The sequence below is a fragment of the Mustela lutreola genome, chromosome 18, assembly GCF_030435805.1.
Source record: "Mustela lutreola isolate mMusLut2 chromosome 18, mMusLut2.pri, whole genome shotgun sequence".
NCBI classification, from domain to species: domain Eukaryota; kingdom Metazoa; phylum Chordata; class Mammalia; order Carnivora; family Mustelidae; genus Mustela; species Mustela lutreola.
The window spans coordinates 14,697,649-14,714,249 of NC_081307.1; the positions used below are offsets into that span (position 1 = coordinate 14,697,649).

The 16,601-nt window shown below is 40.4% G+C and overlaps 2 protein-coding genes across 12 annotated transcripts in view; one reads left to right on the forward strand and one right to left on the reverse strand.

Annotated features, from left to right (window-relative positions):
- Positions 1 to 15,738, reverse strand: part of WRN (WRN RecQ like helicase) — a 144,628-nt gene extending 128,890 nt beyond the window's left edge. For 2 of the 8 annotated variants that reach the window (XM_059156392.1, XM_059156395.1), the window contains exons 1-2: positions 15,431 to 15,737; positions 8,717 to 8,851 (exon numbers count right to left, since the gene is read on the reverse strand). The gene's annotated coding sequence lies outside the window, so the exon portion shown is untranslated. Of the gene's footprint in view, positions 1 to 8,716; positions 8,852 to 11,228; positions 11,312 to 15,430 lie in introns of all 8 variants that reach the window. The other 6 variants (XM_059156394.1, XM_059156399.1, XM_059156393.1 and 3 more) reach the window with 6 other exon arrangements.
- A 21-nt stretch (positions 15,739 to 15,759) lies between these two features.
- PURG (purine rich element binding protein G) overlaps positions 15,760 to 16,601 on the forward strand; it is a 37,178-nt gene continuing 36,336 nt past the window's right edge. For all 4 annotated transcript variants that reach the window (XM_059156401.1, XM_059156402.1, XM_059156404.1 and 1 more), the window contains exon 1: positions 15,760 to 16,358. The gene's annotated coding sequence lies outside the window, so the exon portion shown is untranslated. The remainder of the gene's footprint in view (positions 16,359 to 16,601) is intronic.

A 16,601-nucleotide genomic window follows, 5' to 3' on the forward strand; every position in this document is an offset into this window, starting at 1 on the left:
TGTTCCCTCTCTCACTGTCTTTCTCTCTGTCAAATAAATAAATAAGATCTTTAAAAAATAAATAAATAAATATATTACTTGTCTTACTGCATTAATATAAACAGTGATAAACAGGATGTCACATCTTTTAATCTACAGTTATAGTAAGTTGGTATATTGAGAGTGTTAGCTAGGATGTAACAAAAAGTTACTCAAATCAGAGGCCTGAAAGCTATCAGCAGAAGGGAGAAGGGGAAGAGACAAAAGCAGGGAAGGAATATGTTTTGTTTTACAGAACCAGCAGTTGGACCAATAAGATACCCAGCCAGATGGTTTCAGCTAATAGCCCCTTGCTAGGTGTTTCACCATATAGCTTCTTATGTGAGACAGTGTGAGCCATCTTGGACTGGTTGAGGACCTGAGCAGAAGCCCCAAGTTGTCTTGAAGTTATCCTTAACTCATTATAATATGAAGATATCCTTCTCTTTTTTTTTTTTAAGATTTTATTTATTTATTTGACAGAGATCACAAGTAGGCAGAGAGGGAGGCAGAGAGAGAGGAGGAAGCAGGCTCCCTGTTGAGCAAAGAGCCTTATGCGAGGCTCCATCCCAGGACCCTGGGATCATGACCTGAGCCTAAGGCAGAGGCTTAACCCACTGAGCCACCCAGGCACCACTGAAGATATCCTTCTACGGGGGAGTTTTCCCCCTTTTTTCAACATACTATGGATGCACTAGAACGCTGACATGCTAGGCATAAACAGTTGAACTGAAGTGCCTAGGTAACAGAATATGTGTAAGTTCCTTGATGTATATACAAGCTCCCTCCCTCCGCCCCCAAATACACTGAATAAAACCTTCCTATACCAAACCCACAGGGAGACAGTACTTTGAGAGCAATCCCCCTCTCTCTTACTGCATGAGGTAATAAAGAGTTCTTTGCTTTCAATACTTCCTTGTGTTGTGTTCAATTATTTTTTTTTAAAGATTTACATATTTATTAGAGAGAGAGAGTAGGAGAGGCCGAGGAGCAGACGGAGAGGGAGATAATCCTCCAGCAGACTCCCTGCTGAGCATGTAGCCTGATACTGGGCTCAATCATAGGACCCTGAGATCAAGACCTGAGCTGAAACCAAGAGTTTAATGCTTAACTGACCAAGCCACCCAGGCACTGTGTTCAATTTAATGTACCCCAAGGAGCGAACCCTCCGAGTTCAGTTACAATAAAAATGATAGATCTTTTACTACTATTATACCTCCTTCTCTTTAGTGTACAGAGAGGAATCAAGGAAAGACAACCAAATTCATACCAACTAGACAAAGTTTATAAATTTATCAAAAATTAAGCACTGAAGTGCTTCAGCAGTAGAATGTTCTTTTAAATGATAAGTTCAAACAGAGAAAATGGATTCATTTATCCAAGAAGACTTCATTCTTACCCATCAGACCTGACCCAAGGAGCAATGGATTTCAACATGAATCCACTTTTTTTTCATCTGTAACTATACTCTACAAACTGTATTTAGGAAGTTTCCAAATACAATCTAAATTACAACAGTAATAATCATATACTCATCTAACTTTCTGTGTATGTAGAAAGTAATAAAAATGAATTTAAAAAGAAAGTGTCAATGATTTGTAAGATGGGATAAATTAAGTATTTAAAAAAAAAACCTAACACAGCTTCTAAAACCAAAGCAACTTAAATGTTTCAGCAGTTCAATTTGGTTATCTATGCCCTAATTTTGGTTAGATTCTTTGAGTTTCACCTATACAATTATGTTCTTTTTACTAAGAGGCAAATTCTAGTCATGAAGTCTTTCAAATTTAATCAACAATACAATGAACTTTAAAAATTCTGGGTTTGCATAAAACTTCTAAAAGAAAACAGGCAGTTAACTTTTGGACATCAGTCGTAGCAATATTTTTGGGATCTGACTTCTCAGGCAGGGCAACAAAAGCAGAAAACAAAACAAAAGAAAACAAAACCAAGAAACAATTAGGACTGCATCAAACAAAAAGCTTTTACACAGTAAAAGGAAACCACCAACAAAACAAAAAGGCAACCTACTAAAAAGGCAACAGAGCAAGATATTTGCAAATGATATATCCAATAAAAGATTAATATTCAAAATATATAAAGAAATCATACAAAAAAGTCTGATTTTAAAAATGGGCAGAGGACCAGAATAGACATGTTTCCAAAGAAGACATACAAATGGCTAACAGACACATGAAAATATGCTCAACATCAGTAATCAAATCAAATTTTGAGATACTACCTTACATATGTCGGAATGACTACTGCCAAAAAGACAAGAAATAAAAAATGTTAGCAAGGATATAAAGAAAAGCAAACCCTTGCGCGCTGTTGATGGAAATGTACATTGGTATAGCCACCACAGAAAACAGTATAGAGGTTCCTCAAAAAATTAAAAATAGGTATACCAAACAATCCAGTAATTTCACTGCTAGGTATTTACTCCCCACCAAAATGAAAACACTAATTCAAAACCACCTAGAGCATTTTATTGTAAATAACGTTTATTGCAGCATGATATACAACAACCAAGATAGGGAAGCAACCTAAATGTCCACCTATGGGGGAATGGACAAAGAAGATACAGTATACAATGGAATACTATTCAGCCAAAAAAAAAAAAGAACAAGATCTCATTACCTGTGACAAAACGGATGGCTCTGGCGGATATTTTGCTAGGTGAAATAAGTCAGAGAGACAAATCCTATATGATTTCCCTTATATGTGAAATTTGAGAAACAAAACAAATGAACAAACAAAACCAAAATAAGACTCAGAAACACAAAAAACAAAATGGTGGTTGCCAGAAGGGAGGGGGGTTCAGGAACAGCCAAAATGGACAATGGGGATTAAGAGGTACAAACTTTCAGTTATAAAATAATTAAGTCAAGAAGATGAAAAGTACAGCATAGGGAATATAGTTAATAATACTGTAACAACTTTGTATGGCAACAGATGGTAACCATACTTATCATGGTGAACATTTCATTCTGTATATACAGTTGACCCTTGAACAACATAGAGGTTATGGGCACCAACCCACCACATAGTCAAAAATCCACCAATAATTTTTGACTCCCCAAAATTTAACTATTAATAGCCAACTTTGGTGGGCAGTCTTACTGATTTTATAAACAATTAATATGTATTTTTTCAGGGTGCCTGGGTGGCTCAGTGGGTTAAGACTCTGCTTTCCGCTAGGGTCCATGATCTCAGGGTCCTGGGATTGAGTCTCGCATCAGGCTCCCTGCTCAGTAGGAAACCTGCTTCTTCCTCTCCCACTCCCCCTGCTTGTGTTCCCTCTCTCACTGTCTCCCTCTATCTCTGTCAAACAAATAAAATCTTAAAAAAAAAAAAAAAAAAGAGAGAGAGAAAGAAAATCATAAAGAAAAGAAAATACATTTATAGTACTGTGACTGAAAAACATTCATGCACAAGTGGACACATTCAATTCAAACCCATATTGTTCAAGGGTTCATTTTAAGTGTCAAATCATTATGTTGCACACCTGAAACTAGTAACATGTCAACTGTACTTCAAAAAATTCTGGGTTTGCTTTCTTTTAATTTATTATGTATTTTCTGAAAATATAACCTCACCCTTTAAGTTTATCTACACTTACCAATATACTAGCAACTACTTTTTTTTTATTAGCAACTAGTTTATACACACACACACACACACACAATCTATAACTTATTGTAGAAAATATAATTTATAAAGTATTCTTCTGCATTGTTTTTGAGAATTCTTTCATCTTTTCAATGTACTAACAGGAATAGGAGGGGGTAGAGGAAAACAAAGAAGAACCAAAGAATCCGTGACAAAGCCCTCATTAAATCCCTAATTAAAGAGGCTTTTAAGATTTTCATTAAACTGTTGCTAGATTTCTGGTAATCTTAATTTCTTCCCAAATAACCCAGGCAAGCAAATTAGAAAAGCTTAATAAAACTACTTAGAGGATTTTTAAAAAATATTTTATTTATTTGACAAACAGAGATTACAAGTAGGCAGAGAGGCAGGCAGAGGTGGGGGCGGGGGAGCAGGCTCCCTGCTGAGCAGAAAACCCCACTCAGGGCTGGATCCAGAACCGGAGATCAGGACCTGAGCAGAAGGCAGAGTCTTAATCCACTGAACTACCCAGCAACCCCTCACCTAGAGCATTTGGTTTGGATAGTAAGTAACTGAAATTTGAAAAGTAATGGGATGGGGGTTTTTTTGAGATTATTTATTATAGATATCACCAAATGTTCCTAACTACCAAGTATTATATATGATTGATATTAATAAAGTATAAATAAAAATTTATATTAATAAAGTCAATTGAAATAAAGTATAAATGAAACCAATCAAATAAATATAATAAAATGCCATTAAAACACTAGCAACAGGGAAAAAAGATAAATGCCTCTCTCTATGCTGTGTCACTGTGAGAAGCCACACTGCCCATAAACCAGGAACACAACTTGACCTGAACTGAATCCATAGCTCAGTGAAATGCTTTATAACTGAATTTCACTATCCAACTGAATAATTCATTATTTTTAGTGAATTTCCTCTGTTCTGTAAGTAGCTACAGCCAGTCAGCTGAAATCAACCATTATAAACTGGGAAACGGTAGAGAAAGTTTTCGAGTAAGTCAATTTAAAATTTGCTTTTAGGCTGCCTATTTTTTCTTTTATATTTATTACTGTTACTTCACATGGCCTGAGATGAAATTGTATAGGACTCATTATCAAGGGTACATTGATGGTTGCCCACCCACCATCCATTTCACCCAACACCCTTTTTATGGCCGTAAATTTAATTTAGAACAGACCAGTTATTTACCACAAAGGCAGCATGCTTCAGGAAAGCTGCCCTCACTCCCAGCTCCCACGGTAAACCCAAGTGATCTACAAGTAATCCCATTCCCTTTGACACAGTGATGATTCAGAAACTCAGGTTAAACTCAGGGCATTCCCCCAAATTTGGTTTTAAGAATAAAATATACAGGGGCGCCTGGGTGGCTCAGTGGGTTAAGCCTCTGCCTTCAGCTCAGGTAATGATCTCAGGGTCCTGGGATCGAGCCCCGCATCAGGCTCCTTGCTAGGCGGGAAGCCTGCTTCTCCCTCTCCCTCTGCCTGCCACTCTGCCTGCTTGTGCTCTCTCTCTACCTCTCTGTCAAATAAATAAAATCTTTTCAGAAAATAAAAGAAAAGAATAAAATATACAGGGGCACCTGGGTGGCTCAGTTGGTTGGGCGTCGGCCTTCAGCTTGGGTCATGATTCTAGGGTCCTGGGATTGAGCCCCACATCAAGCTCCCTGCTCCAAGGGGAGCCCACTTCTCCTTCTCCCACAGCTGCTCCCCCAGCTTATGTGTGTGTGTGCGGGCGCGCGCTCTCTCCCTCTCTCTCTCAAACAAATACATTTTTAAAGAAAAAAAAAGAATAAAATATACAACTTTTTTTTTTAAGTAATCTCCACACCTGACGTGGGGCCTGAGTTCATGACCCTGAAATAAAGAGTCACATGCTCTTCTGACTTGATTTAGGGGTAGCCAGGTACCCCTAAAATATGCAACTTAATTCAGGCCAATGAGACACAAAGAGGAGAGTTCCTCTAAAAAAATACTATCTTGCAATGGAAAGAGATGCCCTCTGCTTGACAATGTGAAGTCTGGGCCTTCTACACCCTTTTTGCCACTATAATGGAAGTCAGCTTGATGAGAAAGCCATATATACAACATACAGAAGAAGGCAATGATGAGAATGGAGCCATAGTCAACAGACAAAATCAGCCTACTAGTGAGTCCTGCCTCAGGCTTCAAGTTACATTTTAATAATAAATTTCCTCATTTTTTTAAGTCTGAAAGAAGTTTTCTGTTCCTACATTCTAAGTAATACACAAATATAAATGAAAATTAAATTGTGTCATTAATCCTTCCCTTTAATCTCTCATCTTAAAATAAAGCTAAAATAGCCACACAGGGCATACAATAACAAAAGTTTCATAACTTGGTATATAGTTTCAAAACCTTTAAAAATCAGAGTACAGGGGCACCTGGGTGGCTCAGTGGGTTAAAGCCTCTGCCTTCGGCTCAGGTCATGATCCCAGAGTCATAGGATAGAGCCCTGCATCGGGCTCTCTGCTCAGCAGGGAGCCTGCTGCTTCCTCCTCTCTCTCTCTCTTCCTGCCTCTCTGCCTACTTGTGATCTCTGTCTGTCAAATAAATAAATAAAATCTTAAAAAAAAAAAAATCAGAGTACAAATCAAAAGTAACAGTAAATAGCAATTTAACAGAAACTTGTAACAACTAAATGGGAGTAAAATTTAACTTCAGGATGCAAAGCTCTGCACTGGGTTGAAATGCAGCACTGCCACATAAAAAGAAAAAAAAAATGCATGAATTTTATTTATTTTTTTTGGAGGGGTAGGGAAGGACGAGAGAGAGAGAGAGAGAGAAACCCAAGTAGGTTTCAAACCCTGCATGGAGCCCAACACAGGGCTGGATCCCACAACCCAAAGATCATAACTCAAGCCAAAATGAGGAGTCAGGTACTTAACTGAGTGAGTCGACAGGGGCCCCAGAAAAATGCATAAATTTTACAACAAGATCAGTAAATATCAGAGGAAGAGTGAAAAATAAAAATAAAAATGGAGACTGGGTAAAAAAGAAATTGGGAAATTAATATACAATTCCAAAAGCAACCTTAATTTTATCCAACGAAAATCTTTTCTAAGAACCTATCTCTTAAGACAGGGTGAGTGTACATAAAATGAATAAAAGGAAATATCAGCAATTTTGTGATTACACACCTCCTAGAAGGCAAAAGTTATCTTCCGTCCAACTGTCTTTCCACTGTACTTCAATGCCTTCATTTTTAAAAAAAATATTATTTACTTATTTAGGGGAGAGAGAGAGATGGAGGGGGGGCAGAGGGAGAGAATCTTCAAGCAGACTCTCCACTAAGCACAGAGTTCAATGAAGGGCTCACTCTCACCACCCACAAGATCATGACCTGAGCCGACACCAAGAGCTGGACACCTAACTGACTGAGCCACACGCCCCTTCAGAGACTTCAGTTTATGAATGAACAGCAAAAGCAGATAAGGTTCCAGTAGGTGATGACCCATGCTGCATGTCAAAATTTCTAGGAGAAGCGTAAGAGCTTCAGTATTTTGTTCAATGGCTTCTATTATTCCTATCGGACCCTAGGAAGGTCCGATCCCTCTTTCTTCTTGGCTTCAAAGACCCTAAAGAGAGGGTGACTCTATGCTTTCCTCTGAAAAACCGGCCTATCAGACAAAAGATGGAAGAGATCATAAAATGCAGAGATAAGAACCTGAAAGTCTGAAAGAAACAAAGGTTTGAAGTAGGCTCAGGAGAGAAGGTCTCACTGGTTTCACTTATTTTGGGGAGAATATGAAATTAGTCCAATTGCTTATTTTCCCATAAAGAAATTATTTTTAAAAAAAAAAACCACCCTCTTTCTTAATTCTCCCATAAAATTAAGCATTTTCTCAAAAAGAAAGAAAGAAAGAAAGAAAGAAAGAAAGAAAGAAAGAAAATGCTGACTACTACTACTAACCAGCTTTTATAAGAGATAAGCATAACTTTTACCAAAGAGCTAAAGTCTCAGGGCACCTGAGTGGCTCAGTTGGTAGAGCATGCAACTCTTGATTTCAGGGTTATGAGTTCAAGCCCCATATTAAGCATGAAGCCTATTTAAAAAAACAAGAACAAAAACTAAAGTCTCCTAAAATAAATAATGTTCCCCTGTATCTCTATGGCAGGTAATTTACCCCTTCAATTAAAAGGAACAAATACTCTGACCAGATTCACAATAAGTGTACCAAATTAAGTACTTTTCTGTATATGAGCAAGAACCAATTAGAAAATATAATTTATATTTGAACTCAGTAACAGCAAAAATGACAATCTACTGAGAAATAAGCCTAACATAAAATATATGAGACCCAATTAAAGACAACTAGAAAAGTCTACTAAGATGTCCAAAAAGGGCTAGATAGGACACACTGAGCTCCTGGACAGTTAGTCTCAAAATTATGTTAATTACATCAATATGCTCAAGAAGCAATACCAAGAAAAAAATGTCAACATGATTTTTCATCAAATCACACAGATTTATATTAAAGTTCTCTAGGAAGAGAAAATCCTCAGAAGTAGCAAATATTTTTTGAAAAATAAGACCAATAAGGAGAAGCTCACTCTAAATAGGAAATGGTACAAAACAATAGTAATTACAATCATGTGGAACTGGTATAAAAAGAGATATAAAACAAGGGAATAAAATATACCATGTCCAGAAACAGATCCATGTAAATACAGAAATTTTATATACATTAAAGGCATTTGCCATCTTTATTTTTTTTTTTTAAGATTTTATTAATTTGTCAGAGAAAGTGCATAAACAAAGGGAGTGGCAGGCCAAGGGAGAAGCAGGCTCCCTGCTGAGCAAGGAGCAGGATCTGGGACTTGATCAGAGGATCTTGGGGGATCCTGACCTGAGCCAAAGGCAGAAGTTCAAACAACTGAGGCACCCAGGTGTCCCATTTCTCATTTTCAGAAAGAACAAAGTATTCAATGAATGAGGCCAACAAAACTGTCTATAATCCTGATATATTATTATCAGCAAAAATTTAAAAGATTAGTCATATATAATATATTTGCAACAGAAGAAAAACTGGCCTTACCATTTTCAAAGACATTTCGTAGAAGTTATCAGCATTTTAAACTGCATACCCTTCAAGCCACCAATGGTATCTATCCTATGGAAATACACGCACACATGGACCAAGATATATGCAAAGGATGTTCATTACATCAATCTGTAATAGCAAAAATACAAGAAGCAATTAGTAAGGTAAAATTAATAGTTAAGTAAACAATAACATAGCCATAAGATAGCATAATAAGCAGTTAGTAAGAAAACAGAACTACATGTATTCAGATGACAAGTTCTATAACTTGTGCTAAGTCAAACAGGAAAAGCTAAGTGTCAACAGTAGTTACCATTTAAATTTCAAAATACTAAATGACATTCTGTGTACATATAAATGCAAAGAACAATCCAGGAGGATACATATCAGTTAATGGGGGCCCCTACAGGGAAAAGAATGAAACTGAAGTCAGGTATGCGAATGGAGAGTTTGAACATTCTATAGTTTGTTTCTCAAAAAGCATCTCTCTCTCTCTCCCGCCCTTCCTCCTCCCTCCAGTCTACCTCTTTCTTGCAATCTGAGAGTAAAAGAGCCTCTGTAAATAATGAAATCAATAATGATTTATAGTTTTCCAATCTGGGATCCTGAAGATAAATTCTCACAGTTTTAGTAAAATCAAGAATGAGAGGGGCAAAACTAGGCTGATTATCCTAATACTAGAAAAGAGGGTAACAAACCCATTTAGTCCATCCCAACCACCCCCCCTAGTGTTTAATAGCAAAGCACTTTCGAAGAGAATGACCTCATCACCAGTACCAGGAATGAAACCCAACTGTTTTAAGGTCAGGGGGGAAGTCCTATTCCACCTGCCACACAACTGACTCAGGGGCAGGAATTACAACCTAGGTCTCAGTTCTCTGTCTCTATCCATTGTCTAACTATAAGATCCAAAGTGATCCTCAGGAGTCTCTTTCCATGGTATGGGAAGAGATGCTTTTGCTACTGCTACATAGGAAGGAAGAAATATATTACCAGGGTGGATGCACACAGCCATCTTAAAACTATAAAAGAAATTACCCCGAAGGTAAAACACTTTCATGCCTTCTTTGTAGAAGAGGGTCAGGCATGGCCAGAAAAGTAGAGCCCTGACTGCACTTGCCTGCAGGCCACTCTATTTCAGGGTGTATCAATTAAGCAGGCCAGTAACCTTTCATTGCTAAAGTCAACTTGACGTGGGTTTCTCAATATTTGCAATTAAAACATCTCTGCTGATGGGATGGAATAAGTAAAACTCAATGCTACTTTTTGAACTGATTTTTTTCAAGACTATATAGAATTCCATTTTCTCTATCTACCATAATTTATTTAACTATTCCCTATTGATGACAGGTGGCTTACAAATTTTATCACCAATAGCAGTCAATGAATACCCTTATGTATATCTTTAGGCATTCATATTATTATTTCTATAGGATAGATTCCTAGATATGAAATTACTAAGTCACAGAAAACTCCTACTTCTCTGCCTGCCTTCTCACCAATAAATTATTCACAATCCTGAGAGAGAAGACAAGCCAAAGAAGACTACACAGAAAGCAGAATAAAATTTCTACAGAAGCTGCACTATAATAAGCCTTTGGTGAAAGATTTCAAACTGACAACTAAGAAAAGATGCCATATGTCACCTGCCACTCTTGTAAGAACACTTGGGTCAAAGAAAAGAAGTCCATGAAGGGCTTATGGGTTGACTATGAGTTGTAATATACCCATATGTAATTTCACATCTAACTTTTCAGGTTGGGTAGAGTTCAAGTTGGTGATATCTGAGTTGCATGTTAATGGGCCATTATCATCACCATCAACATCAGTATTATGATCATTTACATCTACATCCCACCTTTTTTTCCCCTCTACTTGTCCAAGGGCTTACAATCTTTGATGCAAAATTTCCAAAGAAGATAGTGCCTCTCAGTTTTCTGACTAGTTCTCCAATTACCTTGCCCACGCCCTGCTTTACTCATTTGTTCCCATGGGGATGCCATGTCATTACCAATGACTGAATCCCTCCATAATCTCAATTCTAAGCATCTCATTGACCCCAATCAACATCTCCTATTTTTCAAGTTCATTCCCTCTAGAAATTAAATTCAAACAATCCTCTGACTCAACTAGGACCTAAAATCTAATGGTCCTGCTACCTTTTCACTCTCCTCACCAAGTAGTACTTACTTCCCCCTTGACCAGTTTAAATTGCAAAATTTAACCACTATATAAAGTGGTTTAATACAACCACTTCTTTCATACTCCTTAACTTCGCTGCCCATCTCTGGCTTCATGTTTCTCTCCCATCAAAACTCTACCCCTGAATAAGAAAAATTCTCTGCCTACTCTGTGTCTATACCAATGCAGCTAAATGAATGCAGCCTGTGAAAAACACAACCATGTTGACTGGTCTCACCTTAAATTTATGACCATCATCCTCAAGTGCACCCTCCAACTTCCTAGCAAGTCTACAACTTTTCACTTACCTATTTACCATCCTCACCTTCATAGCTTTTCCTCTCTGCTTAAACCCAACACATCTCCTCCCCATCCTCATTCTCAGCTCACACCTTGCTTCAGATTTCACTGAAAAGAAAAACAATTTAAAAAGAACTTCCACAGGTCCGTATCCTGTAGTTTAGTCACATAATTGTATCTATACCCATATACTCTGCCATGATGGTTAATTTTATTGTGTCAACTTGAATGGGCCACAATGTGCCCAGGTTTTCAGTTAACCATTATTCTGGGCATGTCTGTCAGAGTGTTTCTCTATGAGATTAGCATTTGAATTAGCAGATTACATATGGCAGATTGGTCTTCCTGGGTGAGCCTCGTCCAATCTGTTGAAGGCCTAAATAGAATAAAAAGGCTGAGTAAGAAAAATTCACTCTCTGCTTGAACATATTCAATCTAGGTTATTAGTCTTTCATCTTCAGAATCAGACTTGGAATGAAATACGTACTACTAGCTCTCCTGGTTCTCAGGCCTTCAGACTTGGACTAAAACTATGCCTTCAGCTCTCCTACATTTCCAGTTTGCCAACTGCAGATTATGTGTGTGTGTGTGTGTGTTTGTGTGTGTATAATATAGATAATATATAATAACATATAGTATATGTAATACACAATACATACAACATACACACATTATAGTATATATCTCTCACAATAAGGAATTGGGAACTAGCCCATGCTACTAAGGAGGCTGAGAAATATATATACACATCGATATCAAAATCGATATAGGTATCAGTATAGTGCGCGTGCATACACACACACACATACACACACACACACACACATCCTATGAGCTATCTGTGCTCCTAAATCTAGCCCCTCCCTGTGTGCACTAGATTCCATACTCAAGGGCATTTTTCACCTCTCTCATGCATCACCAATTTTTCTCTACTTGTCTCCCAGAAAAGTCCCAAAGTCCCATCAGTATATACACATACTGCGATTTCTTCCATTTTTAAAACACACTCTTAGCTAACTACTCCATTCTTTTCCCCCTTGTTATAGAAAAACTACTCAAAAGAGTCACCTGTACCATCAATCCCATTTTCATTTCTTCCACTGTCTCCTAAACTCACTATAACCACTCATCCCACCAAAAGGGCTAATACCAAGGTACCAATGACTTTCGTGTCACCAAATCCTACAGTCAATTCTCAGTCATCATTTGGCTCAATACATCAGCAACATATGACACAATCAGTCACACCCACCTTCATAAAACACTTTATTAAACTTCTGTGACAATTCTGGATTCTCCACCTACATCAGTAAGAATTCCTGCTCAGTATCTTTTTTTTTAAGATTCTATCCATTTACTTGATAGAGTGTACAAGCAGGGGGAGTGGAAGGCAGAAGAGGAGAGAGAAGTGGACTCCCCACCTAGCAGGGAGTCCAAGGCAGGGCTGCATCCCAGGATCCCAGGACCCTGGGATCATGACCTGAGCCAAAGGCAGACACCCAACTGACTTAGCCACCCAGGTATCTCCTTACTCAGTATCTTTTGCTGGTCCTTCCTTACTTCCCCAATCTCTAAACATCACGGCATTCTAGATTCAGGTTACAGAACTTTTCATTCTCTTTTCTTTACATTTACTTCCTTGAAAATCACAACCTGATGGCTTTAAAATAATCTACAGCACACTGATGACTTCCAAACATCTCTAAACAGCCTGGCCCACTGCACTGAACTTCAAACTTGTATATCCAATTACTTACTATATACTTGATTCCTAATGGGCATATCATATCAATATGTATAAAAACTTCCCCAAACTGCTCCTTTTATACGTTAGAGTTCTCAGTAAATACACCTTCATCCTTCTGATTACTCAGGCCAAAAACCTTAGTCATCCTTGACTCTTTCTTTCACACTTCACATCCAATCTATCAGCAAAAATTTTACCTTCAAAATAAAGCTGTACCTACCTTCTATCACCACCTTCGCAACTAAAATCTTGGTTCAAACCACATTACTTCTTCTCTCCCTGCCTCTACAATCTATTCCCAAAATAGTAGCTAAAATGATTCTGTTGAAAGATAATTCAACTTAAAGAATGATACACCATAACCAAGTGAGATTTATGCTAGGAACACAAGACTGGTTCAACATAAAATCAATCAATGTAATGTATCCCTTTAAGAGAATGAGAGAAAAATACCACATAATCTTCTCAATTAACACAAAAAAGGCATCTGAAAAATCCAACACCCTCTCATAATAAAAGAGACTCAGAAAACTGGGAGTGGAAGGAACTTCCTCAAAATGATAAAGGGCATTTATAAAAAACGCACAGCTAATATATTCAATAGTGAAAGACTGAAGTTTTCACTCTAAGAGCAAGACAAGACTAGTGAGCATATCAAAATGTGTATGATTGTTGAGTCACGATGCTATACCACTGAAATTAATTTACTATTATATATCAACCATTCTTTGATATAAAATAGAATTATTTGGAGGGCACCTGAGTGGCTCAGGCGGTTAAGCATCTACCTTCAACTCAAGTCATGATCCCAGAGTCCTGGGATCGAGCCCTGCATTGGGCTCCCTGCTCATCGGGGAGTCTGCTTCTCCCCGTTTAATTGCTTGCTCTCTCTCTCAAATAAATAAATAAGTAAATCTTTTTTAAAAAAAAAATTCAGAATTATTTTTAAAAAGCAAGACAGGGATACTCACTTTCACTGCTGCTATTCAACACTGTATTGAAAATTCTGGCCAGAAAAATTAGACATGAAAAACAAATAAATAAAAAGCATTCAAACTGGAAATGAAGTAAAACTCTATTCACAGATGACATGATGCTACATACAAAAATCCCAAAAAATCCACAAGAAACTTACTAGATCTAGTAAGAAAATTTAGCAAAGTTGGAGGGTACATGATCAACACACAAAAGTCAGTTGTGTTTTATATACCAGCAATGAACAATCTGAAAGAAAATTATGAAAGTAATTTCATTTATAATAGCATCTAAAAGAATAAAATACTGGCACAAATTTATCCAAGGAGGTGAAAAACTTGTACACTGCCAAAACATTGCTGAAAAACAAAATGTAAAGATACCAACTAACGGAGGGGTGCCTGGGTGGCTCAGTCAATTAAGCTTCTGCCTTCAGCCCATGTCTGGATCTCGGGATCCTGGGATCAAGGCCCACATCAGGCTCCCTACTCAGTGGAGAGTCTGCTTCTCCCTCCCCCTTTGCCCCACGGCTCAGCTCATGCTCTCTCGCTCTCTCTGTCAAATAGATAAAATCTTAAAAAAAAAAAAAAAAAGAGGAAGAAAATTATTTGGAGAAGATATGGAGAAATTGGAATCCTTGCAACATCGCTGGTTGAATATAAAACAGGGCCACCAATGTGGCTGTGCAGTTAGTTCCTCAACAAGCTAAACAGAATTATCATATGATCCAGCAAGTCCACTCCTAGGTATATCCCAAAAGAAATGAAACAGGAACTCAAGCAGATATCTGTAATGTCCAATGCAGAATCACTCACAACAGCCAAAAGTGGAAAAAACCCCAGTGTCCATCAACAGATAATTAGATAAAACATAGCATAATCACACAATGGAATATTATTCAGCCATAAAAAGTAATTAAGTTCCTATATGGTACAACATGGATGAACCCTGAAAGCATTATACTGACTGAAAGAAGCCAGATGCAAACACACAAATATTTTTTTAATTAATTACAAACAAAAATAAAAATAAATTTAAGGGCGCCCTATCCATCCCAATATCCCTAAAAGTAACGTGCCAAATGATACAAAACCTGAAGTACCATGACTTAAAGACCGCTAAATAAGCATCCTAAGGATTTCATACCATAGGGACTGGTATTTTAACATACTCAAATCTATCCAGAAAATTACTCAAATTCAGCCGGGGGTGGGGGGAGGAATACGGATTAAACGATTTAAACTCAAGAAAACCAACTTAATTTGCTAAATTACACACAACAGTTTATCTCCCCTTGACTCTGCTGTATAAATGGAGTGGCTCCACTTCTGCAGGAGTAAAGGCTGGATCCGAAGGGCCCAATCCTAAGGCCCCACGACAGGCAACCGGTGGCACAAGAGGAGGGAGGGAAGCTCTGGGCAGGCCAGCGGCAGGTGGCGGGGGGTGCCCTTTGCCTGTCTGCTCCGGAAGTGGGAAGGGGCAGAGGACACCCATTTCTAACGCACCTCCCACACGCTGTCCAGAGGCCCGGTCTGCGGGACGGAGCACCTCCAACGCCGGAGAAGGCTGGAATGATCGAAAACCCGGGGTCTAGAGCTAGCTCCAACGGGGTGGAGAGGACACGTTACCCGGAGAAGAGACAGTTCAACCGGCCTCCTCTTTCAGCTGGATGACTCGGGAAGTGCCACAACAGCAGGGCCTGGAATCCAGGACAGGTAGCAGTTCCACAGACTTTATTCCCGCGCTGCGGAGCGCACGCCGCTGCGTCACGGCGCCCCCAACACACATCAGCTCTGCAAGGCGGACGCCCCGCCCCGTCGCCGTCCTCCGCTCCTGGGGCGCTGCAGCCCGGACACCCAGCCCAGCTGGCTACGCGGCGCGCATGCGCAAGGCCCCTCGCTGCCGCAGAGTACTCCGGGAGGTGTAGTCTCTGTGCGGGCGCCGGTGGGCCGCCGGAGTCCTGCGTCCCGGCGGAACCTGGAGAAGTCTGAACACACTCGCCACCCCCCGTCCTCATTCCCATCTTCACACCTGTCCCGTCACCTCGCACTTACGCTCGGTCCCCGCGCGCTGGGCTTCGGTCTCGGCGCGCCCGCAGGAAGAGCGCGAGACCTTCCCTTCAGCAGGCTCTGCTGGAGGAGGCGGGGTCCACGGCCCGCCCCCTGCCGCCACCCCCCCCTCCCCTCCCGGCGGGTATCGGGCCGGTGCCCGAAGAGAGGCGGCGGCCCCCGCAGCGGCCGCAGGAGGGGCGGCGGCGGCGGGCGCCGCAGGCGATGCCCCTGCCCGGCTGCTCCGGCGGGGGACGGTGCGAGCGGCGGCGGGGGAGCTGGCGGGGGGCAGCGGCTGCGGCGGCTGCAGCAGAGGGGCCGAGAGCTGGCGGCGGTGGCGGCGGTCGTGAAGGGCATCGGTAGCGGCGGTGATGGCAGTGTCGATGTGAGTGTTGGCTGACTGGGGTCCCCGGGGCTGCGCAGCCCGAGGCTGGCGGCCCGGCGGCGAGCGGGAGGCCGGGGCGGCGGAGGGATGCTATGTGCGCGGTGCAGAGCCGGGAGACGCCGCCTCTCGCCGCCGACGGTCGGGCAGAGGCGGGAGCCGGGGCTCTGCGGCTGCGGGCGCCGTGCACCGCGGCCCGGAGTGGGGGTCCCGGGCGGAGGCGGGGGCAGCGCAGGCCGAGGGGCG